Genomic DNA, 14,288 nt, shown 5'->3' with positions numbered 1-14,288 from the left:
TTAAAAGCAACTAAATAATCACTTAATACAGTGTTGGCAAAGTGCTTCTTTTTCTATATGTATCTAGGCATATAGTGAAACTTTATAATATTTTGGGGAGATAGGTTTGTTGCTGGTATATGCATATGTTTACATTTGAAAACCAAACTCATGGGTAGCTTATAGTCCAAACGCAGACTTTCAAGGGAAGCACATTCCTCATGTAGTTATAATATCATCTCCCTGTTAAATAAAGGTGATACTAAGTAAACATATGTCAACTTTTCCTCCCCCTAAAAGTCACAAATGGCTCTATACATTTTATTCTATATCTTGTTCATTCTCCTTCTAATAAACTCATGGAAAAACCATTTCTTTGTAAAACTGTTCACAGTGCACAGAATATTTGGAAATTAGCAGCAAAATTCGTCAGGAAGCAGTTTTCATAAGAAATTAGAACATCACCTCTCCCTTATGCCCTTGTTGCAAATTCTTAAGTGTTAACTAAAACAATTTATATACATGGTTTCCTCCATGACCGAACAAGAGAAATTACACACTGAGTTAGGAACATCTTTCTCCATACATTTTAATAGTTTCTATTATTGGATACTAACTAACGTATTCAGTTTTACTGTACTTCTCTTAGCAGATCCCTCAGATTTAACACTTATAAGTTGAGTAATTACCCAATGTATATATATTGACAGATCAACAGTCTCAAACAAGCAATGAACAAACTTGCTACATATGTTCATCTCACCACAGATGCTTTCCCCTCCACTCTGATTTTTCAAGTGCATCAAATATTAATAAATACACTTGTGAATATTCTTACATATATCTCTAAGATAATCTTATTTTGTACCAAAATCCATCTTTGCTAGGTTTATAAAATCTTTATATAGGCAAATCTTTTGTAATAAAAAAAATTCTGAGGGTGGCATAGTACTATAAATACAGATTGCTAAAGGCAGAGAAGCAATAGGATTGATTAGCATGGTTTAGACTCAACAAACCACAATGAAAGGCAGATAGCCAAATAGTTACTATTTAGAAAATTCATAATCAGGGCCAAGATGGCAGTAGTATGGGGTGCTGATTAAACGATGCTAGGGCTGCATATCATATAAAAATCCACAGTGATCAACAGTAAGGCCAATGTTAATAGAGTTAATTTAGGACCTGCTAAAAATTCACGGGTAACATAATAATCAATAGCCCTTTATGTATTTGGAATGAGGAAGTGATTTTCAACCAGTAATGTTCTACATGTATGCTAGCTTCCTCTGAGAAATAATGAACCCATTTTACTGAGCATAGTTAGCCGCTCAGTGATCTAGGCAAACATTTATCTTCTCCGAACCTGTGTTCAGAGATGCTGTTACCAGCTCTGTCTGATGAATATGTTATTGTGAAGGTCTGATAAGAAGTCACATCACTGGAGATTTTATATTCTCTTCCTATGTGGCTGATGAAATGATAACATGTCAACTTACACTAGAATGACTGAACTAGACCATGCCAATTTTTGATAAGTGGTGCTTCTCACTTACTAGCTTAAGGTTCCTCAGTGATGCTTGATTTATTTGATCTTCTGTCCTTTCCCGATATAGTTCAAGGTTATATATAATGGAGACAGCATAATATAGAGAAAAGCCTGGGGATTAAAGTCAGAGGGTCTAGATTCAGGGTAAGTTACTTAATTAAACTGTGAGGATAGTTATGATGATGATGATGATGATGATGATGATGATGATGACGACGATGATGATGATGATGATGATGGAGGAGGAGGAGGAGGAGAAGAGTTTATACACACTCAGGACTAAGTCTCATATGACATCTTGTTATTAATTCTTTACATCAACCCTCATTTTATGAATGAGGAAACCAAAACTTAAAAACTTATATGACTTCCCAAGTTACCCAGTATTGTAAACAGTTAGTGATTTGAACCCATACAATTAGATTCTATAATCCTCACTATTATCTGCTGCCCTCCCATCAAATGGGGACAGTAACTAACTTGAAGTGACAGTGAAAGTGAAAGACAGCCATAATCCTGTAAAGTTCATGCAATGCCTAATCTGAAAAGACTCACTGAGCCTTTATAAGCAAACTTTTTGGGAGATAAACATTGTGAAAATTTCTTCTCTTTCTCTGTGATCCCCACTGAATTTGAGCTTGAGAAAAAGCCAGTTCATGATAACCTGAGAAAGGATTTCAAGTACACTATACATTAGGAGAGAGGGGGATATTGTTTCCCACTCCACCAACACTAGGAAAACCACAGAGAGGAGTTTTAGAAAGTAAAGGTTGTTATGACCTTGGTAAGTGGTTAGAATTTTTTTTAATAAATAATAGGGATGGTGACATACTGTGGAAACTCTTGGTTATGAAATCTTTTCTGTAACTGTCCATAAAAAGAATGGCTACTCATCTCTCTGAGCTTAGTTTTGGGTTAAACATCTAGAATTAAAAGTTTAAGATGTCTTTTTCAAAATCCTTTCTAAATCCTAGGACACTGTGATACTATACATTTTTAATGATAATTTTTCTTTAACAAACCACTTGATGCAAATCCTTGAAAACAAGCCTTTTTATTGTTAAGCTTGCTGGAACTGCCATAAAATTCTTAGAGACAAATAAAATTTTGACTAAAATTTATATAAGCACTCAAAAAGTATACATTCATGTTTACATGCATATGAAGTAGTTTAATTTCAATTAAATTGGGTAAAATTTATCATAAAACACTTGAGATCTGGTAAATTGTTTTTCAGGGACAGATGCTGTTATGACAATTTTAAAAACTTGGTTACATTTTAATGAGAAGATGGGATGAAGCTTCAGTGGTAGTTTTTAAGATCTGAAAACAAAAGCTGACATTCCAGGTTAGTTGCAACAATGCTTTGGTGATACTGGTGTTATTATTATTGTTTTTGTAGATAACTGCTTTTTAGGTATTGCTTTTGAAATCTTTCTGACTTTTAAAACATTTTTTTTTAATGTTTATTTATTTTTGAGAGAAAGAGTGTGAGTGGGGGAGTGGCAGAGAGAAAGGGAGACACAGAATCTGAAGCAGGCTCCGGGCTCTGAGCTGCCAGCTCAGAGCCCAACCCAGGGTTCAAACCCACAAACCATGAGATGGTGACCTGAGCCGAAGTAGGACGCTTAGCTGACTGAGCCACCCAGGCACCCCTTTCTGACTTTTTTCTTAATTAGGATATTTTAAATATACAAAACAACTGAACTTTGGAGTAAAATATCCTTATTAATCAGGCACATTTTAAAATAAAATCACCTATTTAATTCTAACTAGGAAAGTTAACAGGGCTCATCATTAATAAATAAAATAAAAAGAAATATAGTAATCAATTCTACTTCAGAGGAGTATCTATACACTGGTCAGCTTTTTCCAGCCTTAGAGGGATGGTAATGGTTTCAGGGCTTGTTTGCATGTCAGTGAAAGAATGTAGCTGCTTTTATGAAATGGGTGTCAAGAATTCACAATATATACTTCTTTGGTTCAGGACACTGACAGCTTTTGTTAAAATGAAAATATTAATAATAATATTTAATTATTGTCAACAATAACACCTTAACTCAAATGCATAAAAGGGCTAATTTAGGAATATACACACCTTTTATGAAAACATCCAGCATGGGCTGTATGCTCTAATTTTGGATGTGTGTGAGATAGAGAAAATTCTGGAGTATGAGGAAATTCCTAGTGTTGAAGGATTCAGGTTGGACAACATGGCAGAAAGATGGTGGCTGGGATGAAGACACCTGCTCCTTTTCTTAAACACGGGGTAGATGTCTAAGATATACGTTTATCTGGGATGATATGTGTATAGGATTTGCTATGCAAAGAATCTTGGAACAAGAAAGAATCCCCATATGCATTCATTCGGTGACTCATAATTAATAAGAATCTTGATTGTATTCACTACGGGGTAGGTCAGTATGGCTTTGAGTACCTGGGAAAAGTGATGGAATGTCTGTAAAAGTGTGGTAGTCTTGACAGACTTTGCTCTTTCTTCCCACGTGTAAAGGAAACAGTTGAGAGGGATGGCTATTTCTGAAGGGCAGGCTGGAGTAGTTGGGCCAGAGTCACTATGCCACAAAGAGAATGGGAAAGGTTATTGGATTGATGTCAATCTGGTTGTATTTCTGTAGGAACATGACAGAAGACTCTGTGTTTCATCCTGTTCTGTTCAACAGCGTAAATAGACTTAGAAAAATACATTGATGCATATTACTCAAACTTAGAAATTAAAAATTTAGAAAGATTAATATTTTAGATGAAAAAAACAGGAATCAAAAATAACTTTAAATATAACTGTAAAATAAATAAATAAATAAAATAAATATAACTTTATATAAATAAATATAAACTTTATATAACTGTAAAATAAATAAAATAAATATAACTTTTAACATAAATAACTGTTAAAGTAAATATAACAAAGAAATGTAAGATGTCTAAAAGCAAAGTGATACATTTGAGTTCAGAAATCAAATTGTACAGTTCTAGGACAGAGGATATTTGGTTTAGCCAACTGTGAGTTCAATGAATAAAGAGCAGATGTGTTGGCTTAGAAAGCTCCTGAGGGTTAGGCTAGGTTTATAGAGTGTGTCTAAGTGGTCTTGCTGGGTTTTGTGTTGATTAGACCTCACTAGGAATCATCTGTCCAAGGATAGTTAAAGAGATTCCTGAAGGGTAGCCAGAGGGAGGTGTTTAGAATAGCTAGTGGTCTAGAAACCATATCACATGGTTGTAGGAGAATGGGATGTTTAATTTATAGGAATAAAGACTTGAGGGAGGGCACATGATGGGTGGTCTTTGAGTATAGTGTTTTTACCCAGAAGATGGATTAGATTTCTTCTGTGTGGTATAAGAGGGCAAAGCTAGAACCAATGGGTCCAAGTTTTGGAAATAAAAATATTGGCTCATGAGGGATGATTATAGATAACGAGGAGGCAGCTTCCTGGGTGGGAGCAGTGGTTATTTGAAGTGTTTATACTTAAATGCACTGAGTTCTTCCAGGAAAGCCAAAAATCCAGGAAAAAAGACAGTCTTTGGAAATGGTATTTTCCATTGCTAGAGGTGATTAGGAATAGGCTGAAAGATCATTTTTCAAGGATGTGGTTATATCTGGGGGACATTTAAGCTCTCCCATCCTGAATTTCTGTGAGATTTTTCAAGGGCAAAGTCTGAAAAAAGGTAATTGCTAAACTCTGTTTAAAGAGAAAGAGTAAATGTCCTTTTCATGTAATTTTTTATATGCTTATTCTCCTAGTTTTGATCTAATTACTTTAATTCTTCTGTGTAAATAAACTGCTTTTGACATTTGCAACGCACAATTATATTTCTCTAAATACATATAGATATGTTAGCACTTGAAAAACTCCTGCAGTTTTCTGTGCTAGAGTGTTGAGATCTCCCTCCACGATGCAAACATTATTTGACTTTTGCTAGCTACACTCAACATAGAACAGTCTTAAAAGGCGTATCACAAGAATAAAGTTAACCATACAAATGAGAAAAGAGTTTGTAAACTATACCTTTTGTGAAAGTGGCTTAAGTTCAGTAAAGAGCATTTCATTAGAGGTTGAAAAGACCTCACCACCTGGTAAATGAAATAATTTTAGAACGATCTATTCTCACATAAAAGAAGGAAACAACTGTGGGAGTGACATTTCTTTCTGACAAGGGAAGAAACACCAAGGAAGGAAGAAATAATAGACGCTTTTTGGGAATTAAGAAAGCTGAATAAGTGAGAAATATTCAGTGTGGTATAAAATGAAATAATAGGAAATCATTCCAGGAGCTGAAAAGCACTTAAAGCAGGAGATAGAGGTTTCTTGGCATAATCTTTCAAGGCTCCCTTCCAAGAAGAGGGATTTATTTTGTATCCAAAGTTTATCTGGTTCTTGAGAAGTATGGCTGTTTAGGTGAGCAAAGTGATCCTAAGATCTCTCATATGTAGAGTGGAAGTGAAGCTTTGGTTTTAGGAATCTTATCTGAAACGTACTGGACTTAAAGGCTATTAGTAACCAACTCCTCCAAGAAGTAATATTTCTGAATGTTCTTCTCTCAGATATTCTGGTACTAATAGCTTCCTCTTCACAATTGCCTTTATAACTTTTTAAGGGGCTAAAGAAAATGTACGGAAAAGTATGTGGGATTCTAGATTATCCTTCATAAATATTTTCTGGCTGCTATTCATCACAGTCACATCCTTCTACTAACCTAGCACCTCCTTCAGTTTTCAGCATACATCAACACTCACGTGATGCTTTTGTTGACTGATTCCTAGAAAGATAAAAGCCTATTGCCAGGGCAAATTGTTCACATTTAGAGTTTTGTCTCAAAATAAAGTCTTTGATTAAACTCCATGGGAAGAATGTGTGTAGCAGGCAGTCTAGGCAAAGATAAGACTAACTTTGTGTTGAGTTGCTCTGCTCAACCTTGACCTGGGAAGTTCCTTGGGACTAGTGACTCCTTTAAAACGGTCTCCCCAGAGCAGTCAAGCTCAAGGGTGAGAGAAGGCAGGTGGCGGGGTGGGGTGGGGGAGAAGGAGAAAGAGAAATGCATCTTTGGGGTTTTAGAAAGTTGATGCCTTATGTGGCAGCAGGAGTAGGGGGACAATAGCCAACTGAAAGCCCAAAGGGCTCTTATCCTCCTAAGAGTTAGAAGAGGATATTGGATTAGACTTTCCTTTGGGTCTGCATAAGCCCCTGGAACTGGTGACAGTTCAGGGAGTAGAATCCATTGGCTCAGACTAGAGAGATACTGGGCTTTCAGCGAAATTTAGGAAGGGGACAATTGAACTGGTGTACATCTACTTGGGAGCTATCAAAGAAGTGTGGTGGTATCAGGTCCCCAAATGCGCTGTAGCTTCTCAACCCTGCAAATAATTTTTTGTGCAGGATGAAAGAGAGTTGAACAGAAAATATTAACTGTTGACAACAGATGGTTTTACTAATTTCCACCAGATGGGATATGCAGGGAAAGGGTTATTGTTATTTTTTTCGAAAGGCCTTAACTTTATTTATTAATTCTTCACTAATCCCATACCCTCCATCCCACTCCATTCCCTCACGGGATGCTCAATGAGTTCACTGGGGCTTGAAGCATCTTAGAAGCTTCTCCTCATCCCCCAAGTCTACACCTTCTTGCTCATGCGGAAGACAGGTGGTCTTGGCTAGTGCAGATGGCATCCTCCTGTGGGCTGTCCTGGCATCACTGGGCACTGAGTCCAGAGGCTACAGAAATGTTCCATGGGGGTGTTGAGGTGGGACCCCTCCTCTTTATACAGATCCAACTCCTGATTTCTGTGCTTCTGATCTTTCTCATGCTTCCCCAGTGGCTGAGCTGAGTGCAGCAAGGCAGCCAGCTGGTCAGCCAACAGGTGCAGCATTTGGGCAAGCAGGAGGCTGTGCACACACTAGTGAGCACTGTTTTACAGCACGAGATCCCCCCTCCTCTCCGTAGCAGCACAGCAGCATGTCCCTCACCCAAAGGATGGGCTCCAAGACGCACAGGAATCATGTGGTAGCTACTACTCCAAGTGGCATTGTGTGCAGATGGAAGACTGTCTCCTATCCTGTTCTTCATGCAAGAAGTCAGGCCTTTGGTGGGACAGCTTATCCTGGAGGGGACATGGAGGCCCAGTGGGCACACCTCCCTCCCCTCCCCTCCCCTCCTCAGGGCCCTGTTTTCTCATTCTCCACCTGTTGCAGGTCCTGCTTGTAGGCGTTTTTCTTGTTGTTGCTGTTTGTTTTGTTTTCAAATGTATTATGGAATTTATTTCTATTTCACTTTTAAAAAGCCAGAACATAAGGAATTTCACTTTCTGGAAAGTCAACTTATTAGAAATACATGTTGTGCCCTCAACACAGGAAAACAGGTCAAGTTTCTCTGACCACCAGTGAGACAAGTTTTAATCACTTCTCAAATGAAGGTTTTGTCAAATTTCTTTCCAAATTTCTCCAGAGATGTTCTCAAGTCAGGGAAGTTTGAGAGAACATTTTTCAGAAACTACAGTGAAGAAGATGACCTTAAAGTTTGGGTTAGAAAAAGTTATTGCCCCCAATAGGCCATATCTTCTAAGGGAAGAGGTCCACAGCAGCAGGGTAGGTTATATAGTATGTACTATTTGATTCCACTTATATGACACAATTGAAATAATAAAAAGATAGAGATGGAGTACAGATTATTGCTTGTTGGAGGTTAGACATGGGAAGTGAGGTGAGTGGATGAGGTCAGAAATGAGGTAGCACAAGGGAATCTGGTGATGAAAGTCTGTATCTTGCTGTGATTGCACAAATCCACATATATGATAAAACTCCACAGAACTACACATACATACACACACATACAGGCACACAAACCTGGTGAAAACTGAATAACTCTGTGGATTATACCAATATAGATATTCTGGACTGTATACTGTATTATAACCAGGCAAGATGTCACCATTGGGGAAATCTAGATGAAGGGTAAACAGGACTGCCAAAGTTAGGGTATGGAACTTCTATTTTAAGTAAGAAGGTAGGCATCATCTGTTTGGGGGAATAGAGAATATCAACAGCTAAAAGTTATACAGCGCATACTATATGTCAGGCACTCTGTTATGAGGTACACATGCAGTTTCTTGTACAATCCTCACATTTATGAGGTAGGTGGTATTTTAATCCACTTTTGAGACAAAATAAAATCTCAGAGAGTTTAGTTTCTCATGTTTTCACAATTAATATAGTACCATATTCCACAGAGCAAGGTAGAAACTGAGATGCTTTCAGGGTAGTGGGAAAACTTGTCTGCCTGTGTTAATACCTCTTGCTCTTGTCATTAAAGTCTACACTTCCTATGTCAGGTGTAAGACTTTTCAATTTCTAATTAGAAATGTGTCTGAGTCACAATATAAGGAAAAGAGACACCATATGAAATGCAGAAGACAGATGTGACACTATCTGAGACATACTTTGTGATTTTGCTCAAGAAATGTTCTAGTCTCACCTGAGGTTAGGAATTTCTTGAAGACAAAATTTGCACACTGGAAGATCCCTCCTAAGATTGGCATTGATACTGATACTTAAAATTGAAGTACAGCAAATTTGATCAAAATCAGTGAATTAATTGGAAAGTTTGTAGGAAACAAAATAGATGCAAAACACTAAAAGTTCCAATTGATTCACTATGTTCAATCAATATTTTTTTCATTTCCAATTCAGTGGGTAGCCTTCTTTTAAACATCCATGTAAGCCAAGAATGACTGAAAAAGTATTTGATTTTACTACATACTGCTAGCTGAAAGTTAACCACAGGGAGGCAGAAGACAGGATATTCAACAGTAAATCTACTTTTCTCTTCCATATGAAAAAGTCTAGTCACATAGACTATTTAAAAAAAAATCCATAGTTTATATATTAAGAGCTTAAGTGTATTTTTGGTTGATTTTTAGTGTGTCTTATATTCCAACTAATGATTGCTTTCTTGTGTTAGAGACATTTTGTGATTGAGTTTCAGAAATAGTAGCATAGCTGAAATCATTAACACACTTTGCTGATTTAAATTATGACAGTTTAGTTTCTGATCTTAAAATATTAAATATTTGATCTTATAATATAACAATGAAGCCTTTATTCCAAAGCCATAAAAACCTAGATTTCAAGAATAATTCATCCCCATCGATATTTCTTTCAACAAAACATTATCTAACATTCATTAAGCTCCAAGTATTACACTAAGAGCTGGGATATATCAAGTTAAATGACACAAAATTGTTTACATGTGACCTAGGGAATATATGACCTAAAACCAATAATTTCACACTGTTTAATCTAATAGAAATGAAAAAACTGCAGTTCCTACCATTACAACTTCACAATTTAATGCAAGACATTTATGAGTAAACAAAATTCCATGTTAGGGGAATTCTGAAAAACTTCCTTGAGGAAATGCTCCAGCTATTCTAGAAGGAGTATGAAAAGCCAGGTGAAGAAGGCAATGGGAAAGAAGGTTGCTTCTGAAAGAGAAGTGTTCACAGAGTCTAGAGTCTAGGAGGTAACAGGAAAAATTATGAGTCTCGACTGGAGAGAAAGCATCAAACTACAAAATCTCTTATGTGAAAAGATTTTTACTTAGGGCAATTGGGAAAACTTAAATGATTATGAACTGGAGAATAGAAGGTATGGTTTGCATTTTAGGAAGATCGCTTAAGCCGCAGTGTTGTATGTTGTTTCTCCACACTTCTCTTTTCTCTCACATCTTCAGTCTTTGCTGTTGTGTTGTGTTGTGTTGTTTTGTTTTGGAGGGGTTGAGTTTTTTTTTTTTTCCTGTATTTTCTGGGAGAATTCTTTATCTTTATTTTCCAATTCACCTATAACATTTTTGGCAGCAATATATTTCATAGGAGCTCATTTTAATTCTCTGGTTGTTACTTTCATAGCTTCCTATTCTTATCTTGTGGATTCAAGTTCCCCATGAGTCTCTAAGGATAACAATTAGAAGTATTTTGTTGTTGGGGCGCCTGGGTGGCTCAGTCCGTTGAGCGGCTGACTTCGGCTCAGGTCACGATCTCGTGGTCCGTGGGTTCGAGCCCCGCGTCGGGCTCCGTGCTGACAGCTGGGAGCCTGGAGCCTGTTTCGGATTCTGTGTCTCCCTCTCTCTGACCCTCCCCCGTTCATGCTCTGTCTCTCTCTGTCTCAAAAATAAATAAACGTTAAAAAAAAAAGAAGTATTTTGTTGTTTACTGTTTTTTAAGTTTATTTATTTTTGAGAGAGAGAATGCACGCAGGGGAGGGGCAGAGAAAGAGGAAGAACGAGGATCCGCAGTGGGCTCTCTGCTGTCAGCAGAGGGCTTGAACCCACGAACCATGAGATTATGATCTCAGCTGAAGTCAGAAGCTTAATCCACAGAGCCACCCAGGTGCCCCTACTTTTTTTTTTTTTTTTTTTTTTGAAGTTGGTTTTTATGTTAGTTTATTTTGGCCACTCTTCCACATTAAAGGCTTTCTTCAGACTTCTAGTGAATCTTAGCTGTTTATTTTTTTTACAAATAAACTGGTAAAAGAGCTGATTGGAACATCTCTCTATATGTTGGTACCTCTATTGCTAATTCACAGGCAAGCACTTTTTAAAAATGATGGCAGGGTTGGGGTAGGGGCCAGGGCGGGGGCCTGGGAATCCTACATTTAAGTTTCTTATGCTGAGGGAACTTTAAATAAGTTATTTTCTCTAGGACTGTTCACCTTCTTTAGAGAAGTACCCCCTTGCCTGGTGGATAGGAGCTTGCTTTTGAACTGGTTTCACTTAGAGGTTGGGATAGTTAACCATGCCACCAACAGATACTCTATTATCCCTCCTATTTTTAGCCTCATGTCTAACTTTGCCCTCAGCTGAGTGTAGCATTTTTCAGTCCCAAGCATTGACTAGATTCTGCATTACAGATGGGTTTAGACTACAAGCCTCTCTGTGTAGTCTAGGCTGGAGAGCTCCTCTGATCTAATTCACTAGTTAACACTTCTCCACCTCTTTTATGTATTCCATAAATTTCCTAAAATCTCTTATTTGTTTATGACCCATCTCCTTTTCTTTTCTAGATAGTGGCTTTATAAAATTGCAATGGAACTGTTTGATTGGAAATGAGATACAATGTATCTCTAATCACATATTTCCTTAAGCACAGGTTTAATTCTGTCTGTCCCTCTAGTTTATAAACTCTATGAAAGTAGGGATTATAGATGTTTTCACTGTTGTATTCCTACTGCCTATTGTAATGTCTAATAATGTCTTAAAATAGTCTTGCTGAAAGAGCAAATAGGACTTGTGAAAACATCATGAGGGAATATGTAAATAAAAAAATAAAACCATGAAATTTTAATATAGTTGGATCAAATTTTAAAACATTAAGGAGGATACAACCTGCCTCACATAAAGTTAGCATAATATTATCATAGATTCATTAAGAATCCACCTTGGCTACTTGTTTTTGAATAATGAAAAGGGTGACACTGGCACAAGAGAGGCAAAGAATTGTGCTTTTTCTGGCACTGGCTGCCCTTTGTGATGTACATCTATTCATGTATGTACATGGGAACATGTGTGTGCAAATGAACATGCACATACAGGATATATTTTTATTATTTTTCTCTGAGTCCTCTTTATTCATTAGGCATTAATTTTGTCAATTATGATTTTTTTCCAACTACAATGCTTAAGTAAAGCAATGTTCACAGTTGGTGAGGAATAACTATACCAAAGACATTAAGATATAGAAGCCATCTGCCTGGCTTCCAAGTTTTTACATAAGGCACATTAGCAGCTTGGCTGATTTAATCAGGCTTTCTGAGTGTTGAGACACCTAATGCCTGTTGCTCATTCTCCTTAGTTCATTTGTCCATTCATGAAATAACCTACTTTTTAAAACAAAAAAGAGTTAGGATTTGTGCGTATTCAACCAGACAAATATATAGGCTATATAAAATATATATGCTATATAAAAACAGCATAGGGCACCTGGGTGGCTCGGTCAGTTAAGTGTCCAACTTCAGCTCAGGTCATGATCTCACAGTCCATGAGTTCGAGCCCCGCATCAGGCTCTGTGCTGACAGCTCAGAGCCTGGAGTCTGCTTCAGAATCTGTGTCTCCCTCTCTCTCTGCCCCTCCCCTGCTCATACTCTGTCTCTGTCTCAAAAATAAATAAAAACATTTTTAAAAAATTTAAAAAAAAACAGCATAGGTGAAGAGACACATAATTTTGTAACAGAGAACAGAACATTTACAGGTACTCAGCAGCTATGGCATAATAATGATGGACATGAAGAAAGAGAAAGGAAGAAATGCCACGATCATTTAACCATCAGTCCTGGGGAACAGAGATTTGGATACAGGCTAGCAAGTCAGACCCCAAGAAAACATGTCCAGCAGTTCCAGACAGAGCAAGTTAATTGTATGCACCGACACAGGGTTGCCAAGAAGATTCCAATATACTTAACTAAGCCATAATTGGTTATGACCCTGCCCTTCCTGAAGTGATGGACCTGGACTGGTGGACCAAACTGCAAGGAAATGGGGAAAGCAGAACAAAGAAAATAATACAAAAAGTTACAGAATGTATTGAATGAAAAAAAAAACAAACTGGCCTTTTTGGTCTGTGTTATTAATTTAAAAGGTAGGTTAAGTGTATTTCTTATTATTTCTGACGCCTGGAGCTCCCTCCTAATACTTGTGGTCTTAGATCACTAGAGAAATGAGCAGAGAGGACAAATTTCAAGCATAGTTTGAAGATTGCTAAGACTAAGGGGTTTCAGCTAGCAATGAGGAAGGTGGAAATATGACAGCTGGAGCTTAGGCTGAAGGAATAAACTTTGGCAAGGACACCTTCTATAAGTTAAATGTTCCTCCTCATTATGAGACTTTGAATAGGATGACAAGTGAAACTTAGCATGCGAAATTTAAGGGGCACTCACTCCCAAAATTGTGCAAGGCCACCCTGCTCTTGCAAGTTCCTGAGAATTATTGCCTCCTTAAATTTTCTGTCTTTGGCCTCTTAGTTGCCTTAGACTACTTCTGGCCCTGCCACATTAAAATATGTTTCATGGTGGGGGTGCTGGGATAGCTAAGTCAGTTGAACATCTGAGTTGCTCAAGTTATGTTCTCATGGTTTTTGAGTTTAAGCCCCAGATTGGGCTTTCTGCTGTCAGTGCAGAGCCTGCTTCAGATCCACCGCCCCCCTCTCTCTGCCCCTCCCCTGACTTGAGCACACATTCTGTCTCTCTCTCTCTCTCTCTCTCTCTCCCTCTCAAAAATAAACATTTAAAAAATATAAAAAATAAAATAAAAGTAAAATATGTTTTATGGCAACCACCCATTCCATGCCTCATTTCATCTCCAGAATTACCTATACCTCAAAATAAGTAGTGAAGGAATTATCAAGAGAAATGGGAGGGAGATACATGCCTAAACATGAGATGTTCATTTGTCCTTGGATGTCTCAATTGGCAAATTTTAATCTTCTCATTTGATTTTTACCTTTTTTCCTATCTTTATATTTTTATCAATCTCATTTGATTTTTGTCTTTTAAAGCCATTAAAATCCTGTAACAAAGCAGCACATGCCTATGATCCATTTTTGGTAGCTGATGAGAGGATAGAGAATATACTTAAACAATTACATTTGACATGAAGTTGGTAGGGATAGTTTATATTGCATGCCAGAACCAAAATTCTAAAAGATCTTGACATGCTGAAATGATGGGCCAAATACAATATGATGAAACTTATCAGGGAC

The sequence above is a fragment of the Panthera tigris genome, chromosome B2 (assembly GCF_018350195.1).
Source record: "Panthera tigris isolate Pti1 chromosome B2, P.tigris_Pti1_mat1.1, whole genome shotgun sequence".
NCBI classification, from domain to species: domain Eukaryota; kingdom Metazoa; phylum Chordata; class Mammalia; order Carnivora; family Felidae; genus Panthera; species Panthera tigris.
This window is presented reverse-complemented; position numbering follows the sequence as displayed.